Source organism: Triturus cristatus, chromosome 10 (genome assembly GCF_964204655.1).
Source record: "Triturus cristatus chromosome 10, aTriCri1.1, whole genome shotgun sequence".
Classification (NCBI taxonomy): domain Eukaryota; kingdom Metazoa; phylum Chordata; class Amphibia; order Caudata; family Salamandridae; genus Triturus; species Triturus cristatus.
The window spans coordinates 926524649-926545581 of NC_140593.1; the positions used below are offsets into that span (position 1 = coordinate 926524649).

A 20933-nucleotide genomic window follows, 5' to 3' on the forward strand; every position below is an offset into this window, starting at 1 on the left:
AGTCCCTTAATTTCAATATACTATACAACAACAACGAGGAAACCTAGGGTCAAAGCAAAAGATAAAGCAAGTGGAGCACATTCTCCTTTATGATAAATCCCATCAGCCACCAAGGTAGCGACCAACATCATTTGGGATTCGATAGCCACTGCTGAGCCCTCCAAAGAATCAGGGCTTCAGACTGTATGGGCAAACAGAGACCTCTCTATCCATCTAAGATGTGGTATCTGCCATAGTTCTTTATGATGTAGCTATCTTATATATTGATGGTGGTGATGGAAGCAGTGCAAGTGAAAAAAGTGAAATTGTTAAAATCATCTACCGGGACAGATAGAGCGCTTTAATAGTTTCTGTCCGAGTGACAAAATTAAAAACCAGTGTAGAAGCAGTTTTGAAAAAATAACTGCTCATGTCCAACAAGGGAGCATCTACATGTTTCAGCCTAGAGATTAAATGATAATCAGGCTTTCGTCAGGACCTTAAAGAACTTCTGCTACTGCTGTGTATTTTAGTGTAATCCAAAAAGTAAACCACACCAGTGAAGTAAATTATACGACCTACTTTATGTTGGGATTTTTCAAACACTCTCTGTAAATTTTTCAGGAGTTTTCGCCAAAATCCTGAAAAAAGAAAGATACTCAATACCAATGATTGTATTCAAAGACCTGCTTCATCATTACAGTCTGTGTATAGTAAATGCTCTAACAACTGTAAAAACTGTAGAGTGCTCAACTTCAAACTTATTTTATATTGAGCCAATATCCATAAACAAAATAAACGCTTACCCGTCTGAGTACGGGAGCTCTCCTCACCTGGCATCCGCTCAGAGAAATGAGGCCCTGCTCTGTATAAAGACAAATGGGTGTAACACAAATCTCAAAATTAAAACCCTATGTCTTTATGTTAAAAAAAAAACACACACTTTCATATCCATACGTCGTACTAAGGTAGCTGTCTATGTAATTGTCCTACTGCTCAACAAGAACCCTGTTGTGATGCTCTAAATATTAAGTTGAAGCGTGTCATCGATATCTAGACCTATAGACACATCACTCAACTTCATCTGTCTCTCTATATATTTTACGAATTTGCTATAGACAGATAACAGTCGTTTATGCTGTCTTTTGAGGAGGTCTTTTATCTATTTATCCCGTTATATCTGCCCGTAAATCTGTAGACGACAACTAATTATTTGCAGCATACAGAGAGTCTAACGCTTAGAAATAACCACTCCTATTAAGAGAGTCAGTGCCACAAATACCAATATCAGGCACAGCCACTTGTGTATATAGCGATGGTAAAGAGAGCTAGCAATAACCGCCTCTTGCTGAATGAGTGATTGTGACAAAAACAGTGACCATCTCTCTAGCCCTATCCAGTTCAAAATCTTAAAAGTTTCTCCGGCGCTATCTGTTGCTAGAGTATTAATATATAGTCGTCGTCAGATCACTAACCTGTCCGTCGGTACCCCGGTCTTGTGCAGAGCAGGATGGGAAGGTGCCGACGCGCGCGTTTGTAATGTTTAAATACACAAGCTCTCGTGTGCGCTGTTTCTCCAGCGTCATCAAAGCGCGCCGAGGCATCATGGGAGTTGTAGTATCGCCTACGGATCTTATCGATGTTCACTTTCAACACGATAGATTATGTCCATACTCAAAAAGAGTAGGAGGAGATAAATATTAAAGAATACCTATATAAACGTATTGTCTTATAAGGACTAGCTTGTACATCTTGTAACAGCTCATATTTTTAGATAAGTTGAAACTCCATGGACGTATGTTCCTGAGTTTCAGAGGTCCACATGGTTCAAGCCATACCCCAAGGCTATTTTTCAGGACCATAAGTTGTTACTCCCTAATACCACTCCTGTCAGCACTTGGTTGAAATGCCACTGCAAGCTAGAAAAATTAAAAAGAATATACATATACATACAGCACCGATAATAATTCCACATTTAATTCAATGGAAGGAAGGACTGTAAACTCAGTTTTTTCTGACATAAATATTTAAAGACACAAAACTTAGAAAATTGCCCGAAGAAGGGGAAAAAAACCCAAATCTGTCAAATTCTATGGAGCACAAATATAATGATGAGCTTGCAGCTGGCTCTAACACAGTTACCATGGAAACACACTCACGAGGGCAAAAGCCATATTGCCCAAGCTAAAATGGCCACCGTTGGTCCTAGTCCCCTTTCTACTGCAGTAACTTCCCATGCATCATAGTGCATCACACACAGTAGGCTGAGAAGGGAAAAGGCTGTAACACACACGGAGGAGTAGCAAATGATACTATGAAGGTGGCACGTGCTCAGTAAGAAAATCTGCCCTCGCCCACAAAATTGTGACATGCTTCATCATTGGGCTTGCTTCAATACACCCCCGCGGAGACCAACGCCTGTGGTGGAGCAAAGGGAGAGGAAGACAATATAAACACAAAACAAATTATATACAGATATATTTCTGGGATCACCGAAACAAAAGTGCAGGGAAGGTTAAAACTTGTTTGGTTGTGTCTCTGCTCAACAATTTATTCCTGGACCCACCGGCTTGGTCTAAAAACGTGAAGGATGGTGGTGTTGGGAAAGAATTAAGAGTTCCTTCACCCCTCCTTACTGCCAAAGTGTCAACATGTTTCTGCCGTGTTTGAAGTGCCCACAGTGTTGGGTCACACTGGCATTCCTCAGGACCTTTCCGATCCGAATATCGTATTACACTCTGTACCTGGATTAGGTATCACTGGAATCTGTAATTTCCAAAAGGAGGGTGCTCAGTGAGGAGGGGTGAAGGAACCCTTAATTCTTTCCCATCACCCCCATCCTTTACGTTTATAGACCTAGCCGGTGGGTCCAGGAATACATTGTTGAGCAGAGACACCACCGAACTAGTTTTAACCTTCACTGCACTTTTCTTTTGGTGGTCCCAGAAATATATCTGTATATAATTTGTTTTGTGTTTGTATTGTCTTCCCCTCCAATTACTCCACCCCATGTGTTGGTCTGCGCGGGGGTGTATTGAAGCAAGACCTATGATGACGCATGTCACAATTTTGTGAGTGAGGGCAGTATTTTCTCACTGACCATGTGCCACCTTCATATTATCATTCGCTACTCCTCCGTGTGTGTTACAGTTATGTGATTGGAGAAACCGAGTAGAGAAATTTTGCCTCTCCACCCTTCTGTATGTGTGAGAAGGGGAAAAGCTGACCAGCAACACGCCCGCCTGCCTGGAACATAAGGTGGTCTGTGCACGCGGAGCATGCAGTGGCAGAGTGTCGGTCTGGTTCTGCGAAGAAGAAATGTAGACCGGCAGTAAAATGTACCATATCCTCTGCAACGATAAGTTAACCCAAAGAAACAAGCAGCAAAATATCTAACAACTAGCGCTGCACATAAACAAGAGAAATATCTAGACTTTGGAAATATGCTGTTAACGCTTATATGACAGAAAAGTTAAAAAAACATAGTAGAGAGAGAAAGGAAAATTGGAATGATTATAAAGAATAAAATAAAGATAGAAAAAAAACTATACCATAGGAAACAACGCAGGGAATATACTAATTCACCACTATCCATTTTTGGGTTCCAGAGTAGCATGCTACTCGCCGAAAAGCACTTAGACGCCTCATATGGGAAGCATATTCAATTACAATTACAATATGGAGATGCACTTATCCATTGAGCAGCCAATAAAAGAGAGGAATGCAGTTATGTGACAGGGGGTTTTATATACTCTGAAGATTCCAGATTGGAATTGATTGTTTTATGATGTATTTATGTTCTTTTCAGGGTTATATGTTGTGGCAGTAATAAAAGGTTTATGCATAATGATAGCCTCCATTCTTGCAATGAAATCCATACTCATGTTATGTGCAAAAATATCCTGAGGTTGTTTTCTACTGCTGTGGAGTTTAAATAATTTGATTTACAGTGTTTAGTCATTTGGTCTGTTAACCACTGTAAAAAATGTCTATACTTGATTGCCGACATATCATGAGAAATCGCCTTGATGAAGCTTTTGTGAAACGTGTTGCTTTTTCTGAGTTTAAACTTTCATGTAATATTTTATCAATTTTATTATAGTCATTTTCAAAGAAACTTTGCTATTTATTAAATGGAAAAAAGCAATTATATTTTGATCCTGCACCAAAATCAATGTAAGCTATTATCAGTTGCACGTTAAAAGAACTGTTGTTACTGATTTTTGTCCCTAGTTCTTTCTGCTACGAAGCAACATGCAGGAGATTTTTTGAGTGAATACATTATTTCTTAAGCATGAAAATCTTTCATCGCAAAATGTTTTGTTTTCGGATGATACAACCAGGTCATCCTTTCTATTTGACTCTATATTCTCCATAGCGTGAGGATTAGAACGAGAAATCTGATGAGGAGGTAATGTTCACATTACTTACCAATAATTTCATTACTCGGAGTCCATTATTCTTCATTCCAGTCATAAGTTCTTCCGTTCCTTCCTCTTTCTCATTTTTTTAACTTGGTGGATTGGAGGTAAGGAAATTTACTAGTATGTAATGTGAATATGTCCACAAGCTGAAAACAGTTTTCATCAACAACTTTGAAACCAGAATCTAAGGAAATATCCACTCCATAAAATGTTCAGGAAAACATGAAGCAGGTTTTATTTAATAAGTGTCATTAAAATCTCAATGTCACTCTGTTGAGTAGGAGGTACTATTCTTTTTTTTTCTATATTGAAGGTTCTTACATGGAGCATATCAACACACAATACCATGGTCATAATACATCTTTTATATATGTAATTAAAGAAATATGTACTGCAGAGGTTCCTGAGGGAGCCAAACTGTTCCAGCAACATTCTCTAATCTCAAAATAAAACCTGTACAGCCTTCAACTATGGGAATGGAATGGGTTTGTTAGGAAAGAGATAAGGGTTTTGAACGTCTACGGAACTCATTGTTCGACTATAGAAGGAGAATGAGATAACCCTGCCACTAGGGAGAACGCAACGATTGAGGCAGGGGATTACATTACCTACAGGCCAAGCGGCATAGAGTTTTGGTCGAGGTTTATGGGAAGATCTGTTGGAAATGGTGGTCTTTGGTTCCCGTTAGAGCTTGAGATAGCTTTGTAGCTCTGTAAATCACACTTTGCAAAGTTTACTGTATTAATAAAAAAGTGAAGTTGCTCATCACTAAACTTTGCAACTTCCTACACTACTAATTTCAGGCTGCCATGTTAACAATCCATACTTTCTTGTTGTGCATTCTACTAGTCAACTATTATTTTTTTAGGTAGCATTTCCAGCCTCCTAATAGCATTGTCATCGACATCACCCTAATCAACCCAAAAACAGAGCAGCAGGTTTCATGTGTGACACTTGAACTCACGTGGCAATGTCTGTCCAATGTCTAAATTCTAGAGGATTTGAATTGCATCATCTTGAATCCTTGAAGCTAAATTTACAGATAATCTGCTTCTGTTCCTGAACATAAATAAAGGACTTCAGGTGGCGTCTGTGATGGGTAGATTGTTCAGGGTGTTTTTCATAACAGCGCGTGCACGTTGGCATTATTACCTCAATGCACGAAAATTAACATTTTTCATTAGTATTTAGTTTCAGGAAACTACATTGAGGCAGAAACAGGCGTATTAATAAAATAGTGCTGGGGCCCAGGGATTTGGAAAAAACTTTTCCCTTGGCAGGCTATGAGGATTTATATGAATTGGCAGAACGGTGTATGCTTGCTGGAGGGGCACTGTGCTTCTAAGAAAGGCCTTTTGATAAATTCTGCAAAGCTTTCCCAACACAGGCGCGGCAGTTAGCCTCTGTGGCTTGGAATCTGGAACTGTTGAGAATAATTAAATCTGGCAGTGACTGCTCTACAAAGTTTGTAATGTTTTTCCGTGTGCGGTCGCACAAACAATTACAGTGCTGTCACTGTGCCTAAAACCTTGAAGCCTAGATGAATTGACAGGCGAGGGGGCAGGCGCTGCGCTTTCAGTATGAACTGGTACACAGACAAAGAGATTTTTAAGCGGAACTGGATTGTAAACACGCCATCATCACTGCTGTGTTAAATCTCTACTAAATCGCTGATCGACAGTTTTTCTCGATTCTTTTAAAGATAAAGTGAAACGTAATCACCCACTTATTTTACTTTTTCTTTAGCGATGCTTCTGAGCTTTTTGGTTTCTAAACATGCCTGGATTCGTGCTTCAGCAATGACAAAAATTCCACGTGGGAGGAGGCAGAGGGTGGGGTTGGTGTCAAGAAGGAGCAGTAACTCACAGTCGGCAGAAAAGTTAGTAGGGACGGAAGGATTTCCTGTAATACAGCAAGGCGTTCTCCAGCCAGGTAAAATCTTAAAACACAGATTTTGGAGTAATTTCCCTAAAAGGGCACCTCAGATTAACGTTAAATAGTTAAGCCTGAATTTATATTGTATGCTTTAATGATACCTGTATTTGTCTTAGTTCAGTCTTCTACCCATTTTACTCTGACAGATCAGAATTTTGTTTCAACATATCTCCTTCAGGTGTAACAAAAAAATATATTTTTTCGCCTGCAAGGGTGTTTGTGCACTTTTTTTTATCGCTGGGGGTGTTTTTTCTGAAACTTGGAATTGAGTTACATGTATATCTCTTTGATCACTTTTGTGCGTCTATACAAAATCTAGTTTTTTTGCCCATTCAGGGCTGCATTTTGGTGCAAACCCAACTTCAATACCTGATTGCACCCAAAAGACGGAATGAATAATATGTAGATATATTCACTTGTAAACAAATTTAGTGGTTTTTTAGTTGCACTTCTCAAATAGAAAACATAAATCTAGGAAGGCTCACCAGGGAAATATGGTCTTGAATGTCTGGAGTCCAGAAATGTGAAGTGTGTCGAGTTTTCCAAGGGAATGGTGTCTGCACAATAGTGTAATATTAGCACAAATCACCAAGTTGGGGCAGACTAGATTCACTATTTGTTTTGAACTGTTGACTTGATGACAGATACCAAAGCCAGGTATGTATGGTAAGTGTTACAATTATATATATATATATATATAACAGGTATTTTTCCGCTGCTTGTCAGCAGTCCTCCTGAGAAACAGACATGGACCCAGGACATGGACCCAAGAGATTTGTGCATGTGTGTATATATATATATATATATATATATATATATCACCAACTCCGTAGTCAAGCAGCAGCAGCAGCACAGCACTTCCGGACACAGACCAATTGATAAGTACAAATTATTTAATTCATTTCGTGCAGTTTGTCGCCATAACGTTTCGGCTTGTCCGAGCCTGGTTCACATGACAATGTGAATCTGTTAGACTACAGTATTTAAAGTGACAGTGTTAATTTTCAAACTAAACCATGTGACTGAGTTTAGAATTGAGGTAGAAGACATACTATGGCGTTAAGTTGAGGACATGTACAAAAATACTTTTTCAAGTCATTAAGGATATCTGCCATCATAATGATATATAATATTAAGGCATATCAACAGATAATCATGTAATATATTAAAGTCCAATAAAATTGTGCAAATACGCATATTGTGCAAAAATAAATGCTGTTGTATATAGAGCGCAGAAATGACTATCTATTCTAGACACTCTCACACTACTGTTTAATGACTGGGGCTTGCAACTCTTAGCGATACATTTGTTTGAATTACATGTTATTAAAAATAGTATCCAATTTACTGCTAATTACATGAACTGCAGTAACAACAGTGAACTTTTCAGAAATAAATTATATTTCTTTATGTGCAAAATACGCTAATGTAAACTCGCACATTGTAAACAACAGAGGTGCCCAATATCTTATGCTCCTAAAGTATCTCTGTAAATAGGTAGCAGTCCCCATACGGGGCTATCATTGATTTCCTTTTTTTGATTTCATGAAATCAATGTTTGAAATCCTGGATTAAATCCCATATGTGCAAAATATGCAAAAAGACATTAATAACATGATTATACTCATAATCACCCATAATGGATAACTGCGATGAAGTAAAAATATTTAATCAATCATCTAAGCGGAAAATAGTGCAAATGATGTAGTAATTCCCATGTTGATAATGCAATGTCCTAACTATTACCATGTCAGGCCTACCCCAATTGTGTTCCACTGAACTCAGTATTCCCAGTTGACTACAAAGTAAGTGTTGAATCTTTTAAAAAAAACATGTGTTGGGTGAAGATTAAAAAAACCTGTAACATCATTAAATTAAACAAAGGTATAGGGTAATTTACCAATGTATTTGGAGACCAAAGAAACCAGTAATACATATTAATGTATTAATTATTAGCAAGAACCTATTAATTTGACTTATAATTCTCATTAATGCTGTACAATATATTTTTAGATTCACATATTTACCATGGAACGCAAAGTCAGGGACGGTCATCCAAACCCTTCAAGGTACTGACGCAATCTAATAGAAGGGGCAATGCACACATGTTGTGTCATAAAAATAGCTCACTACTCCCATTTCTCATGTCATTATGCTTGCTTAGCTGGTAGCAAGTCCCAAGTTTAACTGGACTAGAAAAAGTTATTATAAAACAGATATGTAGCTCAGAGGGAAGTATAAATGAACTTCTCCAGACCTAAAAATAGGCGATTAAAAAAATAAATATATATCAAAAAAAGTTAAAAACCCCTAGGGGATCCACTCTCTAAGATAAACAATTACCACCAGAATTTAGGATAAACATGTGTACAAATCTTCCGTGACATTCAGACCTCCTGGGTGCTTAGAGTCCAGCTGCAAGATATACTTAGTTTCTAATTTGCGCAGCTTGGACTCGCGATCACCTCCTCGTCTACTTGCAGTTACTGCATCAATGACATAATACTTGAGGCCCTGATTGTCACTGTTGTGATACTCTTTAAAATGTCTTGCCACAGGGTAGGTTTTATCTTGATTAACTATTGCCCGGAGATGCTGTAGTATGCGTTTATGGGGTGCATTTTTTTTTCTACCCACATATTTTAGCCCACAAGGGCATTGCAGTACATAAATTGCAAATTCGGTCTTGCAAGTGAGTACTTTATTGATTTGATGTACTTTCTCACTAAAGGCATCCTTAAAATTTTTCATGTTGATGCCATGTGTACAAGACTTATAAGTTTTACATTTGAAGAAACCCCTATTGGTTTGTAACCATGAGGTTTTCTCAATAGTTTCCGGGCTGGTATCGACCAATCAGTCTTTCATGGATGGAGCTCTACTAAAAGTTATAGGCGCTTTGCGAGGTAAGGTGGAACCAATGATTGGATCGCTTAAAATAATGGGCCAATTGCAATTAATATTTCTGTATAGCTCTGAATATATATCCGCTTCCAGTAATTTGCACAGATGAAGAACAAAACAGAGCACTTGCCGGGGTGAGTAACAGCAAAATGTATTCATGGACTCAGTTACACCAGACGCTTTTCGGCAGTCGCCTTCTTCGATGGTAACTGGGCGCGCCTGAAACGGCCACTTTTAATGGCAGAATACTTCCGATTTCCCAACATGGGTTCGACATAGAAGAGGACCAGCCTTTCCAATAACATATCGCCATCTTGGAACATGTTAGGACCTTATTACACAATTAGATATTTTTCTTTTCATAGCTACATATTCCACTATTTCCATGGTGAAAACATGTTTATATATTTACAGTTGTATTCTTTGTTTACCACATTCAGTTTAAATTTACGATACATATCGCCAAAGAAAATCACCGCAATCTCGCCCTTGATGGGCATAGCCATGTTGTCATAATCCATTGTGATACCCAAGGCTATATGCCAGTAGCTTGTCAAGATTCATTAAATTTGCACAATTCATACATATATATACACACACACACATACACGTGTTACCATCCTTGTGGGGACTATGTGTGGGCACCTGCCTTGTAGGGACTAACCCTTCCCAAGGTTTTAAAAATATACCAATAACAGAAAAATGTTAATAAAATGGCTAAACATAACAGCAATAGGGACCTCCTAACATATTTTGCTCTAGACCATGTAGCACCACACCCCAGAGGAGGAGATAGGGTCACTAGTCTTAGGAGATTGGAATCTAGATATATAATTGATCTCCGAACAAAGACCCCACATGGTATGAACAGCAACGAAGAGTTAGCAATACATCTAGGGGAACAGCACTCGTAACTGTACAGAGACTAATAGAGATACTCTCTGTAATACAAAGAGGTGTTGCTGTTTACCAAAGGTTACCGTGGATGTATGCCAGTAACCATGGGTTCCAAAGAATATGTTTATGAATTGCCGGTTGCCGAATGGCCAAAATACGTCGTTTCATGCAAATCATGCTATAAAGTGTAAATCAATGAATCAATGTTTTAATGAAAGGCGTGATATGACTTTCAATTGAAGAAAATGCAATATTTGTGTGATACATTTTTATGGGGGATCACATTTAGAAAAGGAGTGGGGTTTAAGATGTATAAACCTTTTTTAATCATATTGGAAGGCCAAGTGCCCATGCGGGGTAAGATAACACTTCTCACCTCCGGTATATACTGAAGCCAAAATTGGGAATATTTAAATTGCAAAATGTGTATGAATTGTGCAAATTGAATAAATCTTGACAAGCTACTGGCATATAACCTTAGGTATGACTATGGATTATGACAACATTGCTATGCCCATCAAGGGCAAGATTGCAGTGATTTTCTTTGGCAATATGTATCGTTAATTGAAACTGAATGTGGTAAACAAAGAATACAACTGTAAATCTATAAACATGTTTTCACCATGGAAATAGTGGAATATGTAGCTTTGAAAATAAAAATATCTAATTGTGTAATAAGGTCCTAACATGTTCCAAGATAGCAATATGTTATTGGAAAGGCTGGTCCTCTTCTATGTCGGTACCCAGGTTGGGAAATTGGAAGTATTCTGTCATTAAAAGTGTCAGTTTCCGGTGTGCCCAATTACCATTGAAGAAGGTGACTGCGAAACGCGTCTGGTGTAACTGAGCCCGTGAATACATTTTTCCGTGACTCACCCCCGTGAGTGCTCTGTTTTGTACTTCATCTGTGCAAGGCTGGAAGCGTATATTTTGCGGGCGCACTTCCCGCGCAAGAGCACGATGATGCAGCCTTGAGGTGCAGGGGATGGTTGTTTCATGCTTTGGCCAACAGGTGCGAGAAGGAGCCTCCTCCGCTGGTGGTTCAGTGGATCCGTGGGATGTCAGCGAGGGAGAGGGAAGCAGATCAAAGTTTTCTGGTCGGTTGGTGGAAGGTCAGGTGTTTGTTGATTTATGCCGGTCCTTCGTTGTGCAAGGCCTTGTAAGCGTTGGTCAGCATCTTGAACTGGCATTTCTTTTGGATCGGTAGCCAGTGTAGTTTCTTGAGGTGGGGTGTGATGTGGGTCCTTCTGGGAAGATCAAGGATGAGTCTTGTAGTTGAGTTTTGTATTATCTGGAGTGTCTTCAGGAGGCATGCAGTGAGTCCTATATAGAGTGTGTTTATGGAATCCAGTCGACTGGTGCTGAGGGCCTATGTGACGGTCCTTCTCGTGTTGATTGGGAGCCACCTAAAGAGCTTGTTGAGCATGCAAAGGGCATGGAAGCAGATGGATGAGACTGCGTCGACTCGTTTCTTCATAGATAGCTTCCTGTCCATGGTGATGCCGAGGTTGCGGGGTGTGGTCTGTTGGGGCAGCGGGTGGACCGAGTTCCGTGGGCCACCATGCATCATTCCATGGCGAGGTGCTGTACCCAAAGATGAGGGCTTCCATCGGGTATCAGCGTTTACAACGCTGTTTCCACAACGCAGTGCTATTACAATGAGGTCAATACATCAACCGCGTTGTTAGTACGCAGTACCTTTACATTGCAAGTCATTTCAACGACTTGCTGTAGGGGGCGCAAAGGTATTGGATATAAAATCCAACACCTTCCCTGCTGTTGCGCAAACTGGTGTAGGAATAGTAAATAATACTATTCCTAAGTCCAGCGCGCCCCCTACAGCAAGTCGTTGTAATGACTTGCGATGTGAAGGTATTGCATACTAACAACGCGGTCATTCTAACAACCGCGCTGTAATAGCATGCGATGTATTCGCATGCATTGTAACATGTTATATTTCTTCTGTCTTGTCTGTGTTGAGCTTGAGACAGTTGTCCTTCATCCAGTCAGCAACGTTCCTCATGCATCGGTGGAAGGGCCTTCAGACAGTGAGAAGATGAGCTGGGTGTTGTTGGCGTAGAATGATGTTAAGTCCTTGCAAACTGACGGTGTCAGCCAAGGGGGTCATGTTTGTGTTGAAGAGGATGAAGCTGAGGGACGATCCTTGGGGAACTACGCAGTTGATCCTCTTGGGCTCCAAGGTGAACAGTGGCAGACGGATCCTTTGGGTTCTACCGGTGAGATATGAGGCGGTCCCTTTGAGGGCTTCTCCTTGGATCCCAATGTGTTGGAGCCTGTTGATCAGGATGTGATGGGAGACGGTGTCAAACATGGTGGACTGGTCCAGGAGGATGAGGCCTGATGTTTCTCCGCGGTCCAGAAGGGCCCTGATGTTGTCAGTGGCTGCAATCAAGGCTGTCCATTGTTGTGGTTGGCTCGAAACCTGGATTAGAAGTGGTCCAGGAGATTATGGCATTCTAGGTATTGGTTGAGTTGCTTGTTGATCACTTTCTCAAGGACTTTTGTTGGATAGGGGAGCAGAGAGATGGGTCATTAGTACTTCTGTTTGGGTGGGTAGGCGTATGTTATATTTCAGGAGGGCTTCACTTCAGCATGTTTTCAGTCTTCAAGGAAAGAGGCAGAGGCAGATGTGATGGAGGTGTTCAGGCATTTCCTGAGCTCATTGCCGATTGTCTTGCTTCTGAGTTTGAAGATGTGGTGGGGAAGGGGTCAGTGGGTGCAGGGAGTTCATGATGGAGAGAGTGTCCTGCATGATGAGGAGGTCCCAGTGAATGAGCTGGTGTTCGAGATTTGTGTTTGAGCGTGTGAGTGATTGATACTGTTGGCAGCGGAGGGTTAGCATTGAATGTTTTTGTAGATGGCCGAAATATTGTGGCGGAAGAAGTCAGCAAGGTTGTCGCACAGTTCCTGGGTGGGTTTAATGTTGTTCTTGTGGCAGTGGGAGTGGAGAACTCCTTCATGATGGTGAAGAGTTCCTTGCTGTGGTTTGTGCTTATTCAATGAGGTCTGCTAGAACGTTCTTCTACGATTCTTTCAAGAGGCATTGGTAAAGGTTCAGTGCTGTTGTGAAGCAGGACTTTCGCCTTTTTCCTGATGCGCCACTTCCTTTCTAGTTGCCGGCAGTTACACTTGGTGGATTGTCGTTCCTTGGTGAACAAGCTGGCTCTTTTGGTTAGTTCTCTGAACTTGATTGTCTTGGCAGGGATGATTGTGTCGGCACATTCTATGATTAACTGGGAGAAGATTTTACTGCGTGTTCTGGGTCAGGGTGTAGAGTCTGGGAGGTAAGAGCAGACAGTGTTGTTCCACTGGTCTTCTGATATCTTTTTTCAGTCTCTGCGCATGGATCTGGGAGGGCACAGTGTCAGTGTTGGTGGGTCCTGATATGGTGAAGAGGATGCTGTAGTTGTCAGACCAGTTGAGTTGTGTGGCCTGGTTATACTTGGCTCTGTTGCTGGAGGTGAAGATGGGCTTGAGTGTGTGTCCTGTGATGTGGGTTGGGTCTGTGACAAGTTGCTTTAGGTTGATGTTGCTCATGCTCTCAAGGAGGTCGGGGGTGTTGGCATCGCTAGGGTCATCGAGGTGGAAGTTGAGGTCTCCTAGGACGATGTAGCGCTCACATTTGATTGCGATCAGAGCAATAAGGTCCGGGATGGCATTGCAGAAGCTGGGGTGTTTATAGCAAGGGTGCCACTGATGGTGCTTTTTCCGTTTGTGTGAAGGTGGATGTTGAGGTGTTTCATTGTCGGGTCGGGTTGTCTGGGGATGTCGTGCAGCGGATGGTTTCCTTGTAGATGATGGCGATTCCACCTCTGTGTTTTTTGGTTTGGTCCTGATGAGTTATCTTGTAGCCTTCGGGGATGGCGATATCTGGTGCAAAAATGGGGTTCAGCCAGGTTTCTATGAGGAAGATGATAACGTCCGAGGTGCGGGATGAGATCGTGTTCCAGATCTCTGCGACGTGTTTGCCGAGTGATCATGCGTTCAGTAGAATGCACTGGAGTTTTGCCACGGGGGTCTTGGTCGACATAGTGGATGCGGTCACGTTAGCGGTGTCTTTAGTGTCATTGGTTGCTTTGGTGCTGAAGGTGAAGCAGCTGTGTCAGCAGAAGAATGGCTCTCTGGTGGTATGTGTGGATGTGTGGCAGCAGTGGTTGTTGGTGCGTCTGGAGTCCAGGGCTCAGAGGTCTGTGGTGGTGTAGCTTCATGGGGTGGGAGAGCTGGGGGTCCTGGTGCTGGGCGTAGTCGAGGCATGACCTTCATCTCCGGCACCATGGCTGCACAGTGTCCTTCATAAGTAGTCCTGTAAGGTGGGAGTGGCCGGCAAGCAGGCGGGAGGGTGGGAAGTTTAGAAAACTGGTGAGAAAGTCAGCAGCAATGGTGGCAAATACAAACAAAAGGGAAACTCCCTCACTCGCTAAATAAAAGTAGAAAACCTGCAAAATCTGTGTGAGAGTAAAAATCAAGCAAATAAAGTAAATATAATTTCAGGCAAGATCCCAACAGAGGGACCAAACAGGCGGGCTCAGAGACTGCAACGCGGTCACTCGACCAGGGGAGCCAAGGCAGCTGAACAGTCGTAGCAGGGGAGAGGTGAACAAGACCAAGAAGGCCAAGGGCTTCTGTTGACACGGTGAACATGACATTTGTCACATTTTTTTTATTTTCCAAAACATGCTAGTTCCTTCTGGTTTCTTTTCCACAGGGACATATCCCTGCCAATGCTTGACCATCATCTTGGTTTCCGCTGGGGTTTCTGAGTGCTGGGAATACAAGACATATGGATTTTCTATGGTTTTGGGATGCCCACATGTGACAAACAAATTGGAAAGGCACTGAAAGCAAAATGCCAGTTCAGCATGCATGTCTTTTGGCCACAGGTAACACTTGTGGCTATATGGAAATATAAGCCAACAATATATTTTTAAAACTTACTCTTATAAAGGTGTTTATCCCTGGGTGATTGGTCATTCTTGTCCTGATTGGCTGACTCGATGGATAAGTTGAAAATGGAATTTGTCAGATTGATTTGTCAAAAAATTATAATTCCTTCTATTGTACCTCATACAGAAACATATTCCTGCCAAGGCTTGACACTTGTGATCATCCTGTTCTCATTAGTGTATGGGGATGGCAAGTGTATGGGATTTCTGTAGGTTTCGGCTGTCCACAGATGATAAACTGGATATAATACATTTGCAAAATTTGGAAAGCAGCTGAAAACGAAATGCATGTTTAGGGTATCTGACTTTGGGTTGCAGGCATCACTCTGGCCTCTATGAGAAATTATCACAAACATATATTTTCAAAATCTTCTTCTTCTAAGGTTTTAATCACTGACTGCCATGCTAGTAGAATGTGCTGAACTTGAGATATGCCATAATAAAGCTTTTCATTTCAAAACATGATAATCCCTTCTAGTCTCACTCATGCAGGAATCTTTACCAAGGCTTGACCACCATCTGTGTTCCTTTAGATCTCTTGAGCATGGGAATATCAGACATATGTGTTTTCCATGGGTTGATGGTGCTCACAGGCACTAAACTATGTGCAGCATATCTGAGAAATATGGTAAGCAACTGAAACTGAAGTGCGGTTTAGGGTACCTGTACTTGGGGTACAATTGTCTCTCCTTGGCTGAGAGGAAACCTACCACAACCATAAAAACTAAGGTTTTTGTCCCTGGTGCCATACTTTCTGGTAAATGCAAAAATAACAAGGTGGATGGAAGGAATGCTTAAATTAATCGCAGCCACTGGCGATCACTCAGGCCGCATCCCAATCCATTGTATTTTTGCCCACCATGCCAAAACAGTTTGGACCAAGTTATATGCAAATCAGTCTTGACCTTGCTCCCCATGGGAACAGTCCATCTCAAACTGCCAGGCCAGGTCCCCTCTGGAACATAAAAAAGCATCTTTGGACCAGTTTTGGGGTATCACCCTTCAACAGCTAGGCTAGCTTGAATCCAGTGGGACGGTGAGCATTACCACTGAGAGCCAAGGACTGAAGGGGTACTTGGCCCAGATGATCTGAATCCACAGCAGGTCAGGCCTGGTACATTAGGAGTAAAAGGCCTGAGCTCCCATGGTTGCACACAATAATCTCTGCTTGCCCCATGGCCCTCGTAAAGGGGTTCGACAAAATCCTATCCTCAAACTTATGCTTGGAGACATTTCAAAAGCACATAGTATAGCATAGTATTTATTCACAACGTATTGTATTCCTTAGAGTTTTTATTTTCACTTCATGCCTTGAAGTGGCGTAACAAAACTTGAGGGGGGCCCCCTGCAGAGCACATGGACAGGGCCCCCCGGTGGCCCGGCCCGGCCCACCACCCACCACTTTGCCCTACAATCGGGCACTCCTCTTCTGTTGTTCATCTTGGATGGGAGTAAACCATCCTGTGTCGTGTGGTTAGGTTTGCCATAATTTCTAGCTGACAAAATAGCAATATAAACTAAATTACATGATAATAAAAATATTCAAAGTCAGATTTGCCATGTTAAAAAACAATGGTGGGAATTTTACAGGCATTCTCATCCAAGCATCAATTTATGTTCCAGTCATAATCTCAAAACATGAAAAAATAGCCAGTATTTTTGCAGTGCTAACAGAAGGGAGAAGAGGGCCGGAAGGGAAACGGTGAAGCAATGGCTGCAGTAACGTGTTCAGCAAACAAGTTACCAACTAAAATCTTAACAAGGCCTACTTGGCCTCTCATCTCCCTGGGATCAAAACACTGTGACTCATTACTTATAGTATCTTTCAGTTAGTATGTAATCAGAGGACAGTTTTTCTATTGCACAACACATCACCTCGTGGTCACTGCGTAGCCCTTTATTATACTCAAAATGTGCATAGTGAAATCTGTTGTTGATGGTGATATGAAAAGACACATCTGCGGTCGTTAACACTACAGACAAAAAACGATTTTTAAGAGATGAAGGGGAATCACTTATAGGTTGGCTCCCTCCCTTTACCATATGCAGCATACAGAAACCAAGAGGAGATGGGGAAGGGTATATTAAAAACACACCTGTTTGTACCAATTCTATTTGGAGGGAGCCCAATAGGGTAAAACATGAATACAGACAGGGACAGAGCAAATTAGTAAATGAAATGGGATTCCTCTAAGGGTATTGTGTTAACCTGAAGAATAAACATTGCAGATGTGGAATATATGTTAAAGCTACCCTCACATAAGTTAGAATACAGTAATAATGCAAGAATGAGAACATGAAAGGTTGACAAGAATGTTGTGGACATAAGCAAATTTTATCAAGTTATGTTTCTATCACCCTCTATCATTCCCTTCCCCTCCTTGGGCTCCATGGCTAAAAGCTAAAGTAGGGAGAAGGGGGTAGCAGCAGTGGTTGTGGCAGATTAGCCTGCACAGCTATTACAGGCTGTCCATCTTAGATTAAACTACAGTCATCAGCAAAACCTTTCCTCCACTGAGGAAAAACAAACATTGGCAAAGCCAATAGGTCTGGAATATAATTGAAAATTCAAGACAGACCTAGTGCTTTGCCCATGCTTGTTACCTTATGCCAGTCAGCCTCATAATCGCAAGCAAAATTGCCGCTCAGTAGAGTGTGTCAATATGTGGTATGTGGAACCTATGTTCAAGTGAATGTGATGCCCGGTGGCAGCCATCTGAGTGCTGCTGTGAGTGACAAGGAACAAATTTGGAAATGACAGGCAATGCTGAGGAGAATGAGTGCATAGGGACCTACATTGGAGTTTGGTTTCAGTTTCACAGGACTCCCTTTCAGCTGGAAAAGCAAGACTGAAAAGTTATCCAGCTGTATTGTGGGTTAAAAACGTATTTTGCAAAATGTATTTTTTCTTTTTTGTGTTATACTAGACGATGGGCACATATATTAGGTTTAATCAATGTTTAATGTTAATTTGTAGCTTTACCTGTGTACTAATCTAGTATTCATTTCTATGTCATTTCCAGCAGAACCCTATTTATGTATTTCTCCTTACTTCTATTCATTTAATTCTTTGGATACTCTCACTCAGAGAGGACAGGGATGTGTTGCGTTAATCTAATCAGATCCCAGGCGGAATTCCCATTGGACCCTCCCCTCCTCTATTCCTTAGCTCCAGGATGCTCCTTGCGGAGTGACAGTTTGCGCTTAACAAATGCATATTTACATTGCATTACATTACATTACAATGGTCCGAGCATTTTGGAGTACAAGGAAAGGGTCAGAGAAAAGGTTGATCTGGGGTGAGACAATATCAGTCATCTTTCAAAATTCTTATTTTGCATACGTAAAGCCCTCGATCTATCCCCATAATTCTCTGATACCCTTCGTAGTTACACTGCTCTTTCTTAGACTAATGAGAAAGAAACCGGTAGAGGGGTGTCACAAAAGGTGTCCATGTTTCCACTGACTCCATTCCTCCATTGTAGGCATTTGGAGTGACTACCCTCTTCGATCTGTGTCCTGGGCTATTACAATAAAGTTGGCATTTTTAGAAAAGCAACTATGTATATCTTAGACCAAGGCTAAATACCCCCATAATATATCCATTGCTGTCAAATTTTGAGTGTGCTGACATGTTTGCGCATGTGTGTGACATTTAAATATGAATGTAAATGAGTGACACCTACAAGGGGGTGAAAAAGAATGAGAACTTGGAAGAGAGAAGAAGAACCAGATGAGAGGATCTTGAAGAGGGGCTGTGAATGGACTGAAATGATGGAGAGCCTAGACGATGAAAAGGAGGAAAGGGGTGAGAAGGTTACAACAATGACACAAGTGATCAGTGCAGGTAGTGGGGAGAAAGAAGATGGTGATGAGCGCCAGTAGGATGGGGTATCATTTTTTTAATATTTTTTAACCCGTTGCGTGCTTTTGTCAGCCAATGGCTGTCGCGAGCACTACCTCCATAGTGCTGCAAACGTCCGTTGACCGACACGGCCCCACCCGCGCAATCGAACGCCCGCACCGCGGTGGATTTTGCGGCACGCTTAAGTGGTTAACGGTGTTTTATATAGCGCGAACTTGACCTGAGTCGGGTATCAGAGCGCTTTACACAGCACTAGTTGTGTTACATGAGGACACATTAATTTTTTGTTAGGCACTGGGAGATTAAGTGATTTGCCCAGAATCAGGATGTTCAGAGTTGTTGCCGAGATTCGAAGCCTATTCCCCCAAATTGGAGGACGACCGCCCTAGCCGTTGTGCCAACTCCTCTCCATTGCTTTGGAATGTTCAATGTTCATTTAAAATTTAGGTTCACTCTGAAATGGACAACCCAGTGAGCGGAGCACCAGTACATTGGAACGACTTGGAGTGCGGTGACAGTCATACACCATAACCGTTCCTAACCAAATAGTTAGTTTTATGTTAAATTAAACCATTGCGCCACATCATTCAAATGAACAGGGCATTGCCTTAGTTTCAATGGCATTCTGAATATTCGACTATCATAAATGCAGGTTCTTTGGATGCCTTCAAATTTAAAGCGTTAGGGGCTCATGAACACAAATACCTGCATAACACCGCATTACAAACATAGTACCTCCAGGAAACCAGCATTGGCATAGCCAATAGGTCTCGCCTTTGGGACCTTATAAGTGTTTAGCCATGCAACAGTTGCATAACTAAATACTTATAAGGTCCCAAAAGCAAGACCTATTGGCTATTCAAGCGGCCGTGAAAGTGATCGCGATCAAACATCAAAGCGGCTGCGAAAGTGAAAGTAATCGCGGAAAAGCGCGGCACGCGCGCCTTCTCACATCCACTCTAGCTCAAGCTGGCAGCACTTTTTGGAGCCCTCTCAAATAGTCTCCCCAGACCAGCGCATGCGCTGGGTCAGACGAGACCTAAAAACAAACAAAAATGCAATAAGCGTTGAGTACCACCAATTATTCGAGTGATGTGCAGAAATAGCTCCATATACCCTAGATCGCATAAGTGATACTTCAGATATCGATCGCTTTGATGCAATACCATGAACATCTAAATGAATGACCTCAGTGTTTCACAGATGAAGACGATGTGGCCTTTGTGTATTTTACAAACCCACGCAGCTAGCATTATGAGGGGCAAGTTCTGCTCAATTATTTTCCCTGCTTATGCGAGCCGGTCCATGGTAGTAAGGTGACAGTGATTATGTAAAGCTAGGTTTGCGTGCGCTGTTTTTGCATACCTCAATAACAGGCTGGAATTGAAATGGAAAATCTTTACTACGGGGCACATAAATTATTGGGAAACAGGTAGGATGAAACTGGAGTCACGAGGAGCGGAGTCTTTCAGTCAACGTGTACATATAATAACAAAATAAAAAAAGACTCTGCCACAAAGCAATTGGCAACAAGTATAACTGACTTAAAATCTATTTTAGAATGTTACGGGTAACAGCACCTCCAACATGGATCTTTGACTGCTCAACAAGTTCCAGTAGCAGTAAAATCGCTCTGGTTAATGGATTTGTTGGAGAACCGTGGCAGTTTAATCCTAGGTTCGACTCATCACAAACTAGTTGATTGAGGGAACATGCCAGCTACAAAGCAAGTTTAACTAGCAGGACACTCAGTTTGTTATTTTATGTAGATATGATTATAGTTTAAAGCTTTTGTTGCAGACTCGTGTGCTACTTGTGGGTCTCTAGTATTTTCCCTCCAAATTTTTTGTTTCCTAAAATTCCGCCCCCCCAAAAAAATCCTCTGGGTATTAATAATTAATTATTAGTAAGTGCCATATAAATGGTTTTTAGTACAATTACACACACAGACTTCTGACATTGTGG

The 20933-nt window shown here is 41.5% G+C and overlaps 1 protein-coding gene across 7 annotated transcripts in view; it reads left to right on the forward strand.

The window, feature by feature from the left end:
* Nucleotides 1–20933, forward strand: part of ALS2CL (ALS2 C-terminal like) — a 573008-nt gene that overhangs the window by 64616 nt on the left and 487459 nt on the right. For 2 of the 7 annotated variants that reach the window (XM_085628758.1, XM_085628754.1), the window contains exon 1: nucleotides 6273–6335. The exons of 4 other annotated variants lie outside the window; for them this stretch is intronic. The gene's annotated coding sequence lies outside the window, so the exon portion shown is untranslated. Of the gene's footprint in view, nucleotides 1–6267; nucleotides 6336–20933 lie in introns of those variants that run through there. One more of the 7 variants, XM_085628753.1, reaches the window with a different exon arrangement.